General features: G+C 39.2%; 1 long non-coding RNA gene across 1 annotated transcript; it reads right to left on the bottom strand.

The window, feature by feature from the left end:
* Positions 1-6,096: 6,096 nt before the first annotated feature.
* Positions 6,097-8,901, bottom strand: LOC119006493. The gene is made up of 5 exons (XR_005070818.1): positions 8,867-8,901; positions 8,497-8,607; positions 8,127-8,237; positions 7,755-7,868; positions 6,097-6,989 (listed from the first exon to the last, which is right to left on the bottom strand). It is a non-coding gene; the product is annotated as an uncharacterized LOC119006493 (long non-coding RNA).
* Positions 8,902-15,058: the final 6,157 nt, after the last annotated feature.

The raw sequence follows: 15,058 nt of genomic DNA, 5'->3' as shown, positions 1-15,058 counted from the left end.
CGCCATGATGATTGCGTAAGTGCATTACTGCATCGGCTCAGGAACCCTTCATTAAGCCACTGCTGGTAAACACAGTTCATTTGGAAATTGCTTGTCAGCATTCTTGGAATTAGGGTTGTATGTGTGAGTAGCTCAGTGGCTACTGTAGCTATGGAGCAAGTTACAGCAATAAACAACTACATCTGGAGCTAGGTTTTTTTTTTGTTATCACACCAAACCACGCATTAGACCTACTGGTCTGCCATAGTAAGTTTGACCTCAATTATTTGTGAAAACATCACGATAGCTGGTTACATTTTCATAATAAGGGCATCAAAACTACTTGGTTAGTCTAAGCAAAAGATCATAGTCAGGCTCCAAATGATCCCTTCCTTAAAACAATGAACACTATGTGGTTAGGTTTAGTGAGTGCCTCATGTGGGAGCTGACAGCACCATGAATGTACCATCACACCATCCCTGACTGCTTCCCCCATGTGGACTTTGTGCTCATCCAGTTGTATTAATCCAGGGTTCCCATGGTTATCATCCTGGCCCAAGCCATCACCCTCAACTGCTAACCTCGAGTGGATTGGCGGGTCTATTACACACTGTAACCCTAATACCCTAAACCAGGGGTGTCAAACTGATCCAGTAAAGGGCCATGTGGCTGCAGGTTTTCATTCCAACCAAGCAAGAACACGCCTGATTTGGATCAGCCAACCAATCAGCCAACCAAGCAAGATCACGCCTGATTTGGATCAGCCAACCAATCAGCCAACCAAGCAAGAACACACCTGATTTGGATCAGCCAACCAATCAGCCAACCAAGCAAGAACACACCTGATTTGGATCAGGTGTGTTCTTGCTTGGTTGGAATGCAAACCTGCAGCCACATGGCCCTTTACTGGATCAGTTTGACACCCCTGCCCTAAACCATAACCCTAGATATATTCAACCTGCAATCACAGATTTTTTTTGTTGCTTTTCTCTTTGAAAAGAAGTGAGGTAAACAGGTAATCATAGTGATGACATGCGTATAGGTGTTGTCAGACCACTGGCTCCAATTCAGCTGCACTACCTGCCTGTCTGTATTTCTGCTGCTGTTTGGTTAAAATGCAGTGTGTTGCTTATAAAAAAGTTCTGGAGCTCTGATGCAGTTGACTTTCACTCGATAAATAAAGGTCAAGCATTTTCAGAACACCTGTTCCACATTCCAATCACAACCGCGGGCTGAAAACTGAAAGGCGCAAAAGTTTAACTGATTGCTCAATCATCGTCACCACGTTTAATTCAGATGTATTATCATGAGCAAAATGTGGTTTTATTACAGGTGTTCACTTTGGATCCATTGTATACTATGTGTCAAATGCAACATGTAAACTGCTCTGTTTAAAACACATCCCTCGTATGTATTGGTGATGTGCCTCAAGGGCAGTAATGAAGTGCAGACTACGAGGGCAGCCAGCCCATCTGCGACAGAGCACACTCAGACATCTGGTGACTTCTTTGAAAGTTCCAAATTAAAGCAGAAAATCATCTAGCCTGATTGGCTGGGATACGCAAGCAGAGTAGAGTGTATTGGAATATCAACATAGACAGATGTATGTGCATTCATAAACATCAACACACACACATTTGTAAATGAGTACCCCAAAGCAAACACACACATGCAAATGAGGAAACCAAAGTAACCAGACACAACACACACACACACATACACACAAACACATGCTAATTAATAGAAAACAAACAGTTACTCAGGCGGTCTGTAGGGACTGGATTATACTGTGTCTCTCCTTGCTGAACAAATTGCTCTCTAAATTCAATCAAACACACCAAGCTCTTTCTGTGAGTCTAAGGGAGGCTGTAATCAGCGTGGCGGAGGCTGGAGATGAAAATAAGGACAAAACAAAAAACAACACAACAAACAAAAAATGAAAAAAACAGTCAGTGTCTTCAAAGTATTCAGAGAACTGTTTGTTTGGCACAGAGAATTACCAGTCTTCGGGAAATATGGCCTGATTGAATGCAATTGATAGCTTTCGACAGAGAGCTTCAAGCTTCTGCAAGCAGCGAGCAGCATGGGACCAGCTCTTTGGAAGCTGCAGCCAACACTTTAAACAATTATCACACTTATTCAACCTCTTTACCTAGTTTGGCCAAGCTCGTTTGCTTTTAGAGTTACACAGAGCTGAGCAAGTGTTGGAAAATTAATTTGGCTGGGTTTACAGGGAACATTGCCATTGACAAGCAAAACTGTGTCCACTGATTCAAAAATATATCTTGGATAGTTTTTTTTAGCTTTTTTTCTATCATCTTAATTTGCTGAGTTGTGGTGAAAAAGCATAGCATCTAGTTATCTGGCAATAAAAACATACTCTCCACTTATTCAGGAGGGGGACATTATTAATTAAATTATATGTAAATTAATTTAACTGTACTGTGGTATATAACAGGAACCTTGTGGTGCTCTGGGAAAATTTTTTGAGTTCCTTCCATTTTTCATATGTTTGGTGGCTTGTCAGCAGGATTAGACCCCACTAACTTGTGGTATGGATCCAGATAAAGGGACTGATACAGTTTTGTTTTGTTTGTTTTTTTCTCTCTCTCTTTTTTAAACATTGTTAATGTTCAATGAGGTGTTTTTCAACATTTTCATTAATTTCTCAAGAAATAATACATTGATCTTGATGAAAAAAAATCTAATATACAATATTCATCTCACTCTGGTATCACACTAGCATGAGCAGAGGGCAGGGGCATCTACACCCCATGAATCGCAATTGGTGGTGGTAAAGCACCAAGATGGTGGCAATCAACTAGCTAGGGTAGAGAAATAGACTAGAAGTCATGACTTTGCTCTACTTTAAGCCAGGAATAATATGGAAGTTATAAAGGGCTTTGATGACATCATAAAAGCTCAGCCATCACCAGACAGTGCAGATCCAAAAATCAAAGTAAAAGTTAGTTAACACACACTTGAGGCTCTTCTCATTCGTCTGTTTGTGCCTCCTCGTCTTCAATCTTCATCCTCCTGACAGTCACCCCGAAATTGGGAGTGCCCATAATAAAGGATGTCTCAATTCCTACATGTATCTCAGGGATTAAGGAGAAAAGAGGCTATAAGCAAGGGTGCACAGGTGTATAAGGTATAACAGCTATGTTTAAAAAATAAAATAGTAACAATACATTGTGTCATTCACTGACTTCCAAAACAAATACACGTGCTAGCCAACATCTTTTGAGACAAGGTGATGGTTCTCATACCGCTTTTGTCCATGAAGTCCACCAGAATGAACAAAAAAAGAAAGTTCCTTGCAGCTGCTTTGAAGCTGCACTGTCTTCTGTTTAATGTTTAGCAATCCCCTCCCTCCTCGTTACGTCGCCACACTTGCATTCTTTTTTTCAGGACAGTTCTCTTTGCCTCTTTCTTCTCTTCTCTTGGCCTGTTTGGTTTTGTAAGTTGTCACTGGAAGTGCTGGAATTGTTAGCTTTCCGATTTCCACCACTGCTGATGTCAGCACCAGGGCAGGAAGCTCCTGCTCTCTCGGTGTTCCTGGAGCAGAAAGGGCCGCTGTTTTCTATCCTCACTGGATAAAGTGGACAGGGATGCCAGAACATTTATTTGCTCTTTCACTGCATGATGAAGTGGAGAAGAGATAACAGAGTGCTGTTTGTTGACTTGATCTCACCTATGAATCTGATGAGAAAACTAAACACTGGGCTCCAGTACAACATTCTGCAAATGGATATTGGACTTCCTTACAAGCAGACCTCAGGGGATTTGAATTTGCAGTTACTCCCTCTGTTCATTACTGCTCAACACTGGAGCCCCCCAGGGCTGTGTGTTCAGCCCCCTCCTGTTCACACTATATGCCCATAACTGCACTCCTGACATCGGGAGAACTCTTTTGTTAAGTATGCAGATGACGCCACCATCATCAGCCATTTACCAGGAGGAAATCAAAACTCTTGCAGGGTGGTGCACAGAGAACAATCTACTGCTCAACATCAGCAAAACCAAGGAGCTGATTGTTGGTTTTAGAGTAAAAGGAGGCAAAGACACGATCCTCCTGTCTGTATATGTTGCCTGGTACCACTCTATGTATGTATTGTCAACTAATATTTCTGTGTGTTATATAAATATGCCGGCAGTTCAAACTTAACTCATGGTCTGCTATACTTGAGTACTTAGAAAATAAAAGACCACATCTTCAAACGTCTTAAAATGTCTTAAAACTGCTCCTCTGAACCTAGAGTATAGTCCTGACTAGATGTTATGTTGAAGATAGATTCATGATAATCATCCTCACGGGGAGAATAAAAAACACTGATTTTTGCAATAAACAGCTTTTGTTTGATCCATATTATTTAAAAAAACAACCGATTGTGTGGGAGTGGACAGCTGTCAAATAAAGACAGCTGACCAATTCGCTCAGAGGTATTAATGATTATTTGGACAGGATTCATAAAAAAATCACCATAAATGGAAGTTATTTTGTCACTGAAAATGTTGTTAAATTCAAGTAAATTAGCACTCTGTGATGATATAACATGTTGGTAATGTAAGTTAACTCTAGAAAAAAAGGATAGTTAAGAATACTGTCACTGTATACACAACTAGCAGTGTTTGCAGTAGCAGTGCAGTTTGATAGAAACCGGAGAGAAACCTCCTCGACATCGCGCCTGACAAACTTACACAACTGCTGTGACAACTCTGCTGCTACACTTTCATCCTCGGGGAAACACTGAATATGACAAAGTTACTCCCACGCATGTCCCATGTGTCTTGAATTTCTTTTTCCACCACCAGGATGTTTTTAAGTTGTTCTCCTATCATTAACTGAGTAATTGGAGGAACAAGGAAAAAGAACCAAAAATTAATTGTGCTTGCCCAATTAAGCAGGGGATCCCACAGCTTTTTTTTCTCTCCCTGATTATATTTAATCACGAGCTTAAATTGTTTCTGCCACTCTGATTTTATTTTCTCATCCACTGTGTTAATTAACAAGGTATGACAGCAGAACTCAGATGCTTCCAGTCTAAGTATGCCCCACTAAGTATAATTGCAATGGTTCACATTGTGCTGACATGTTAAACAAACAGAAACATCAACAACAAAACAGTGGAAACAGGTCATTTCACATGCCAGAAATATAAAAGGGTGAAGTTAGGGCACTACTGACGTGATCTGCACCATCACACTTTACTATAAGGACCATACTGTCAAAATGGACAACTTGAAGAATTTGTCACTGCATCAAGCTGCTAAGCTACATGGCTTGTTCCTTGCAATATCTTTAATGTAAATTCAAGTTTGTTTTCAAATGCATCAGCTTATTAATTGATTTTAAATGATCACTTGAAAAATGTGCTTTTTTTTTTTTTTTTCTAACCCCCATTACCTGTAATAATCTAACGCTGTTCTGGTACCAGGGGACACACTCCAGATGGCTCTGACAAGAATCAGCACTTTCTGTTGGCTTAAATTAACAGGGGACATTTCGGTGAAGGCCACCCCCTTTCGTTGACAGGCCTTTTGCTGGCTCTTTGTGCTGCTGCTGACATATGCCACCACACACCACACTGCATGATGGGAAAACTAATGGCCCTCTAGTCTTATATAGCGCAGCTGGCAGGAGCCATAATAACGGAGACTGTACTCACCTGGGTGTTGGATCCATATGGATATTTAAAGGAGATAGTGTTAACATTCTGGAATGAAGATACTTATTACTGCCTATAAAGAATGTAGGCACATTTTGGTTCCATATAATGGTCTCATCCTACTGCACTGAATTACATTATGTTCACCTCTGCATCATTTTACAGGAAGGGCTGTGTGGCTGGGATATCATGTGCCAATAGAGCGCTGCCTTTATATATAAAACACTGTCAGCTGTAAAGCAGTTGATTTCATTGGCATCAGTAGAACAGTAACGACTTCACATGAGTACCAGTGTTAGCTAATAAAGCTTTGGCCATAGGTGAAACTGTGTTCTTTTTTTCTCCAGCCAGCTCATGCATCTGTTTAATTACTACTCTCCTTGATAGTGAGCAGAAGAATTCAATTAACAAAGGCCACACCTAAAACAGACCCTCACACACACACACACACACACACACACACACACACATTCTTGTACTTGCTGCATAGTGAGGTCCGATGAAAAAGACTCACAAAGCGAGGACCGGCACTTCCACTCTACAGACCAACATAAAAATAGCATTTCTTGACAGTAGAGGGCACCCTTAACCTATACACCACCTTAGATTTTGTGAAACACAAAGTTTCAGATAAAAGATTTTAACCAACTAAGTGGGGACCAGAAACTTAGTTTGTGAGATTATTGTTTTAGAGTATTTCACTGGGATTATTAACTGATATGCTTATTCTAGGCCTACTGAAGACAGGTTTGGCATAATTCCATGGTATAATACTCTGTTCTTACCTTATGAAATTATGAAATGTTTAATTTTAAAACATGTAATCCTCAATAGGCAGTTTCATTTGTTATAAATTTACTGTCAATAAGAACATTTTTAAATTGGGTGTATTTTTGATTGCTGAACATTCATGAAAAGAAAAGCTGACAAATCAGCAAGGCCCCACATAATTGTGCATTTTATTGCAAAACATTGCAAAGAAAAACTTTCAGAAATCATGTTTGTCAGTTGTTCTCATAGAAACAATAGAAACAAAAAACTGCCAACTCGGTACAACATTTCAACATTGGCAATGTGGTTCTTAGTGAACAGATCTGCAGCATATCCCTTAACATTAGATTAGTTTATGATACCACCTTTTACTTCATTTTAACTATCTCATTATAGACAAAGTATTTAATGTCTACACATATTCTGGTGTTAAGTGTAGGAGACTCTTTACCGATACAGATCAGGCAGTCATCTTTTGCTGGTACTTTCCTGAGAGCTACAAACTATGCCGCTTGACAGCAGTTCTCTCCTCAGCAGAACAGGGTCTCTTTCTGTGCACTTTTGAAGCATCTAGAAATCAGAACACAGAGTTAACTGTTGGATAGGTTTACCATTTTAAAATCAGTCTTCATTAAAACATAGTTACACAACATATATAAGTGCTAAGTAAAGCAAAATAAAACAGCAGGCCTATTTTAAAGAAATCAAAGCTAATAGTGGAGTTCAGGTAATAAAAAGCCTCTGTGATCAATCCAACATGTATCTTCTCTAAATAAGTTGGCGAAATAGTCACTGTTTGATCCCTACCTCCTCGTCTCCATGAATGGATCAAGAACAGAATTCTTACTGTACATGAGTTATTGAGACATATGCATTATTTATAAGTGTAATTATGTCAAAATGAAAGGGCTACGGAATTTCAGCAAAGATTTCAACAAAGCTCATAGGAGGTAGTTGATTCATATAGTGAAGAACATAAGTAATTAAGCAGCTATCAAGAGTGGGAATATCTCCTCTGTTTGTTAGAAGCTTTGTTTTAAAACCAGAGTGGATACATGGAAAGGCAACCAGTAAAATATATTAAGCCAATTGATATTTTTAATTCATGAATACAAAAGGCTGATCTCCTCTCACTTTTATCATAATTTTCGATTATACCTAAAATGTCTAACTTTCATGTAATAATTGTGATATTCAATCTTTAACTAATCTCTTATCATGGTTGATGTTACCATTACCATATCTTCATCTCTTCAAATGTTGAGGTTGTTCTGAGGCTCAAAAGAAAATTCTTGCTTTTAGAGAATTACTAGTGTTAACACCAGCAGGACTTACCCTCATCATCATCACTCTCATCATCATCATCATCATCATGTCTTTGTGTAGTTACAGCTTCCTGTCGGTGCTCAACAGGAGAACTTGTAGGGGTCGGACCTGGCAGATATCCATCTGTAAGACAGCAGATATTAGTACAGAGACATACACAATACGTTTGAGCACATAATTTGATCCATTGTGAGCTGGTTACAACAAAATCGTAAGCATCAACATGTCAGCAATATATTTAGGGCCAAGACCATTTAGTGACTACTAGGCAATTACTTAAACATCAAATTTGATTGCAAATCTGACTGAATTTCAGAGTAAAGACCTGACAACTGGTGTAATGTGCTTTTTCTGTCTAGTGTTCACAATGCCAAGACTTACCTTCATCATCATCACCCTCATCACCATCATCATCATGTCTTTGTGTAGTTACAGCTTCTTGTTGGCACTTAACAGGAGAACTTGTAGGGGTCGGACCTGGCAGATCTCCATCTGTAAGACAGCAGATCTTAGTTCAGAGACATCTACAATCAGTTTGAACACATGATTTGATCCATTGTGAGCTGGTTACAACACCATCGTGAACATCAAACATGTCAGCAATATATTTAGGGCCCAGACCATCTAATGACTGCTTGGCAATAACTTAAACATTGAATTTGATAGCAAATCTGACTGGATGTCAGAGTAAAGACCTGTAAACTGGTGTAATGTGCTTTTTCTGTCTAGTGTTCACAATGCCAAGACTTACCCTCATCATCATCACCCTCATCACCATCATCATCATGTCTTTGTGTAGTTACAGCTTCTTGTTGGCACTTAACAGGAGAACTTGTAGGGGTCGGACCTGGCAGATCTCCATCTGTAAGACAGCAGATCTTAGTTCAGAGACATCTACAATCAGTTTGAACACATGATTTGATCCATTGTGAGCTGGTTACAACACCATCGTGAACATCAAACATGTCAGCAATATATTTAGGGCCCAGACCATCTAATGACTGCTTGGCAATAACTTAAACATTGAATTTGATAGCAAATCTGACTGGATGTCAGAGTAAAGACCTGAAAACTGGTGTAATGTGCTCCTCCTATCTAGTGTTCACAATGCCAAGACTTACCCTCCTCATCATCACCCTCATCACCATCATCATCACGTTTGTGTAGTTACAGCTTCCTGTCGGTGCTCAACAGGGGAACTTGTAGGGGTCAGACCTGGCAGATCTCCATCTGTAAGATAGCATATGTTGGTACAGAGACATCTACAATAAATTTGAGCACATAATTTGATCCATTGTGAGCTGGTTACAATAACGTCGTAAGCATCAAACATGTCAGCAATATATTTAGGGCCAAGACCGTTTAGTGACTTCTTAGGCAATAACTTAAACATTGAATTTGATTGCACATCTGACTGAATTTCAGAGTAAAGACCTGACAACTGGTGTAATGTGCTTTTTCTGTCTAGTGTTCACAATGCCATCACTTACCCTCTTCATCATCATCATCATCATCATGTCTTCGTGTAGTTACAGCTTCTTGCTGGCACTTAACAGGAGAAACTGTAGGGGTCGGACCTGGCAGATCTCCATGTGTAAGACAGCAGATGTTAGTACAGACTCAGAGACATCTACAATCAGTTTGAGCACATGATTTGATCCATTGTGAGCTGGTTACAACACCATCATAAGCATCAAACATTTCAGCAATATATTTAGTGACTCTAAGGCAATAAGTAAAACAGCAAATATGAGTATAGAGACATCTGCTATTAGTCCACTTGCACTTATGATTTCGAATTACTACTTTTTCTTGCCCACTTAACATGAAGTATAGCAGTGGAGACCTAGGCTATAGAATGCCACGAAAATGACACTTCTGTATCACAGTAGTCTGCATTACTGAAGGTACTGTATATGTTGAGAATAACCTAAATGTGATTCTTCCTTTGCCTGTAATGCAGCTGCATGTCATTGTTTGCCCAGTCTGTAGTCTGATTACAAGTAACAAGTAATAAACCTTATAATCCTCTACAAGCTATCAAGTCACTTGGCAAACTGCTAAGCTGAACAGAGTAACATCAGAGTTAAACGATTAAAAACTGCTGAATTAGCCTGAAAGTTGCTAAGAGAGAGAATGCACAAGCTGAACTACTGTACATTTGAATAGTTTTTTTTTAAATTATATAATATATGTATTACTTACCATTATTTGCCTCTAGTTGTCTGTCTGAAAATGATGTCTGGCTCACTTTGACTCCTCTTGAACCCTTGGCTGAGGTGGCTTCATGTCCCTTACCTATGAAAATGTTTCAAGGAAAACAAGAAACTGAATCTTACAGATGTAAAATTAAATGTCAATGTTACTGTGGCAATTCCCATAAATAACAAAACAAATATGTCTCACAATAGAGCACACATCATTGTGTTAATTACAATATTTATATTTATCAAAAAGTGCTAAATTACTTGAAATGCTAAGTTAGAAATAAAATTGTTATTGTCAATACTAACATACCAAAGACCACAGGGTCCAAAGTGCTCAGTCTTCCCTTTAAATGTCACACACAAACCAATAATCACAGTGTCAACAGCAGATCATTTAACCGACAGTATCTCAGGTCAAAGACTACTGTGATACAAACTGTGCTCTGATGTTAAGATGTAGATGTATGAACTAACTGAACAGCCTGCTTAACACATCAAAACATTTCACCATGAAGGAGACTAAGGTTTCAATCAAAACCTAAAATTATATCATTAGATTTGAGTGTTGAGGTTCATGAATATGGTAGAGGCAGACCAACCTAAAAACATGTTACTGAATCAGGAGAAGGTGTCAGAGTGACAGGATGCAGTAACCACAGTAACTTGCACACACACCTTCCGTGCGCACAGCATGGGACCAGCAACATGTGAACAAATTATATAAAATACAACAGCAAATTTCCAGCCATTGTGTGATGACTGAGTAAGTCCCTGCTGAGACTGCAGCCTGGGACAGAACATATTTAGCTCCTCCAGGAGGTGCACACAAATTTTATGTTTGAAAAAATTAACACAGAGCAAATCGATTTCAGTAAATACGCCAGTACTATTACTTTTTCAAGCAAAACAGCCTTTGATAAGACTTAAAAATAATGTAGTGTAAAGACTAAGTCTGATTCATTAAAAAGCACTGTTTCCCCTACCATTCATAAAAAGATAAGCATTTTATTAGTGGAATGTAACATATGACATAACACTATCTGACAATATTATTTAATTGTTGGTCCACCTAAAGCCCAGACAGAAGAACTAGTCAGGGGACAAAGCCTGCACGGTCCGAAATTAAAACCAGCCAAGCACTATATGCAAGAAAATCTGTTGAATAACGCCAAAGTGTAGATAATAAAAACTGTGTTTTGGTGTCGTTTATAAGCTCCTATTTGAATCTCTCCTATGCTGTCTGTGTCCCAGTTTCACAGCTCACATAAGCCCCTGAGCTTCATGTTGCCTTCATGTGCACATCAGTTTTAACACAATGCAGTTTTCAGATTTTATGAAGACTGACCTGTGTCGAACTGACCTGTGTCTGGTTGTGCTAACACTGCGTAATGTTGCAGCTCCCTCACAGTTCCTGTTAGCCTTGTGCTTAGCTTCACATCAGCTATGCTAATGTACAGTCTAGCTAGCATGCTCCCTTCACTCACCGCTGAACCACGCAGTTATACTCATTAACCACAATCACATTTTCATCTCCAACACACCACTTGCAAACAGCCAGACAGAAGAAAAAAAAAGGCTTACCTCGATTACTGCAAAATTCAGTTTGCTTTTTTGGCGATGAATCCTTTTTTTTTGAAGATTTTCTCCTCCGTTTGGACCTCTCCATGACGTGCAGCTGGACAGCATAGTCTTGCTGCTGACCGAAGTTTCACCTTGATACTTGGGCTCATGGAGAGCTCTGATTGGCTGAATCTTAATAGGCACATTCCAGAAGTGGGGGGAGGGGTAGGAGAAGCATGAGCAGAGCATGCCCTTTTCTCTTGCTCAGTAAAAGAGAGTTGCCTGAAAGCTTGAGAAGGATTTAGATTTTTCTCTGATTTTGAATACATATCATAAAATGTAATCACATTTTCCCAAAACCAGATAAAGTTGCCCTGTACAAAATAGACCCAAATATTTTTCCCAGAAGAATGAATTTTTTAACTTTATTTTATTTTATTTTATTTTTTAAATAACAGTAATCAATAATATTGGGCTTTTTTCATTTCACCAAAGCTGAGCAAAACAGGAAAAATCTTGTTCTAATCAAGCAGCATCCAATAGCGACTCAATTTCCATAGAGCCCCATGTTAAAATGCCCAACTTCACAGTAGAAATAAATATATTTACAGCCTAGTACAAAAAATGTTTTTGGTCTCTAGAACGCAAATTCTTTTATAACTCACTCACTGAAATTATATTAAGGCTGAATATTAAGGTTCTGAATAATTAGGAGCGTCGCAGTTTCACCAAGCCAACGCTAACAAGGAGTACTCATCAGCGTTTTAGTGGTGTCAGTGCTTTTTGGAAAATTTTTCCTGTAAATATTGAACAAATAAAAAATCTTGCTGTGTGGTTAATTGTATCACAGAGTAGTACAGCCTATTACTTTGCTGAGTGGAGCAGAGAGACAGACGCTGGCACAGACAGAGCTGACAGTTGGGGAGCTGCAGAGAGAAGCTTCAGGAGGGGGAGACTCCTCTACCAAAGCTTTGTCCTCCACAGCTCCCCAACTGTGTGTCTCTTCTCTCTATTGGGTCCGCTGGAGTGGAGTGGGAGAAAAGACACTGGGGAACAACAAAACCAAATCTTCTGGTTAATTTCAATTAGCTAACTTGCTGTGAACACAAGCACAAACTCTGCTGTTGCACACTAGCTAACAGTTAATGTACATCCTGGTATTCTGGCAGTTGGAAAATAAACCCGCTGTCAAACTCGTGCTTTGTCTGATGACGTTGTGTAATACCTCAACTAAGTGAATTTTGTGCATCTTATTTGAAAAAACAGGAAGATGGAATGCAACACAAAAACAACACTATAATATTGATATTGTTAATTAAGTATTTACTGCTTAGGTAACATGTTACTTATGAACAAACTAATATACCATGTTGGTGAACTGTATAAGAATTCATTTTTACAAAACCACACAAGCAGTGAAAGGGATCTGAAACAAGGAGAGGTAAATACACAATAACTGAATATTGGCATGGAGATGTCTTCAGGGAGGGAGTCTCATCATACATGTAAGATTTGGGACAGATTCCACCATGTACAGCTGAGTTATAACAGCTTCTTTCTTTTGATTGCGAAACATCAAAGTTCACTACCCATGCTCTTCAACAAAGTCTCAAGCTTTGAGCAACTTTTGACCTCTTATGTTGGCACATTCCACAGAAACATAGCCCTCATTTTGCTGAATGCAACAGTGCCCTGGGTGTCCTTCTTACTAGTGTGGTTCAGGAGTTTTGGAGGTAAAAGTTTTCATGGTTCACTTTGCATGATGACCTCCTGACCTCAAACATAAAGGCCCATAACTTGGGAACTGAAGGGGCTAGGGATATGGATCAGACTGGTCTTGAAAACTCTCCAGGAGCTCTACAAACATTTGTCAGAACCAGGTCTGTAGCCCAGTGTTTTAGGGCCAAGCTCCAGTTTGAGTTAGGGGTTAGGATTACTGCTTGTCCACTACACTCAAATCAAGCTCTCCACAATCTCAGCAGTAACTATTGATGCAGATGAAGTTGAGGGTGGAGTAGTGGACTGTGCTGTGTGTGCTGGTAGTATTAATGACCAGTTCTCTGTTTTTTTCAGCTGTACATAGCTGTCCATCCATCATCGTGTGAAGTGGGCAATGGAAATTTTGATAGCTTAAAGAGTTATCGTCACTGAGAAGTGAAAGTATATTCACCAGAATATTTAAAATAGGTTGTGATGGGTGAGGGACAGAGGGACTCCGTCTCCAAATGACTTGAAGATCATAGACTTGATCTCCAACAACAATGAGATGGCACACAGAGATGAGGTGCATAACCTGACAATTTGGTGTTCCACCAGTTATCTAATCTTGCACAACAAGAAGACAAAGGAGATTATATTGGACTTCAGGAGGAAGTGGAAAAATCATAACCCAATTTTAATCAATGGTGAAGCAGTGGAGAGTGTCTCCAGTTTTCAATTTCTGGGGGTGAACAGTACTGAAGAACTCTCTGGGCCTGTCATACATTTACTGTCATTGGGAAGGTACAACAGCATCTCTTCTTGATGAAGTTGAGGAGTCAGTTGTGTCATTTGTTAGCAAAAAAGTTATTTTCATGTAAAGCTCACTCTCTTAGGGGCAGTGTCCACCCATTTTGCCATGCCTGTGTCTGAAACCCATATTAAATGAAAATTTCTTCAGTCATCAAATTTTGTGCAAAGTTTCATGAGCTGTCAAGCATCTTTAGTCCCTCCCTAAAGCCACTTACTTTGAGGTGAAAAGAAAGAAAGAAAGAAAGAAAGAAAGAAAGAAAGAAAGAAAGAAAGAAAGAAAGATGGAAGTAGAGATAATCAGAGCAATTTCAAGAGGGTCCATGCACTTTCAGTGCTCAGGCCCTAGTAAGTTCAATAAATATATTAATCTACATTTAATCATTAAAAAAAAACCAAAAAGAATTGCAAATGTCAAGTACAAATTTTGTTTGTACTATTTGTTATAGCTGTAAGCACAACATAACCGAGGACTACATGCTTAGCAGTTGTGGAATAATTTGGGTGCAGTACCAGAAAATCGCCTGTAGTGGGAGCCAGAGAGCAAAACTGTGTGAAAATCAGGAGTGAAAAAACGGGTACTTGCACCAAAATGAGGACTTTTGAGAGAAACAGAGTATAGCATGTTTACAACCTTAGGAAGTGATTTCAGTGAAAACAAAGTGAGGACCGGCCAAAATGTCCTCACTTCCCAAAAATGACCTCACTTTGTTGGTTAAAAACTCATTCTGGTCCTCAGTATGTGGTAAGTACAAGAACACACACACACACACACACACACACACACACACTGTAAATAGCAAAAAGTAGAACAGGGTCTGGGTCCAGCTGGCCTTGATGAGATAATGTATTAAATCATTTAGTCTGCTGAAATGAGATGCCATGGACTGAACTAACATTGCCATAAAAATGCCATTGTACTCTTTCAGAATGTACTGTGCTGATTATTGTACACTGTAGTGTCTGTTAATGATGATTCTCTGTGCAAGAGATGGAATGAAGTAAGAATTGCCATTATGTCAACCGATGAGCTTTATA

Source organism: Acanthopagrus latus, chromosome 17, assembly GCF_904848185.1.
Source record: "Acanthopagrus latus isolate v.2019 chromosome 17, fAcaLat1.1, whole genome shotgun sequence".
NCBI classification, from domain to species: domain Eukaryota; kingdom Metazoa; phylum Chordata; class Actinopteri; order Spariformes; family Sparidae; genus Acanthopagrus; species Acanthopagrus latus.
The sequence above is the reverse complement of the archived record's forward strand: the minus strand, read 5'-3'. Positions and strand labels throughout refer to the sequence as shown.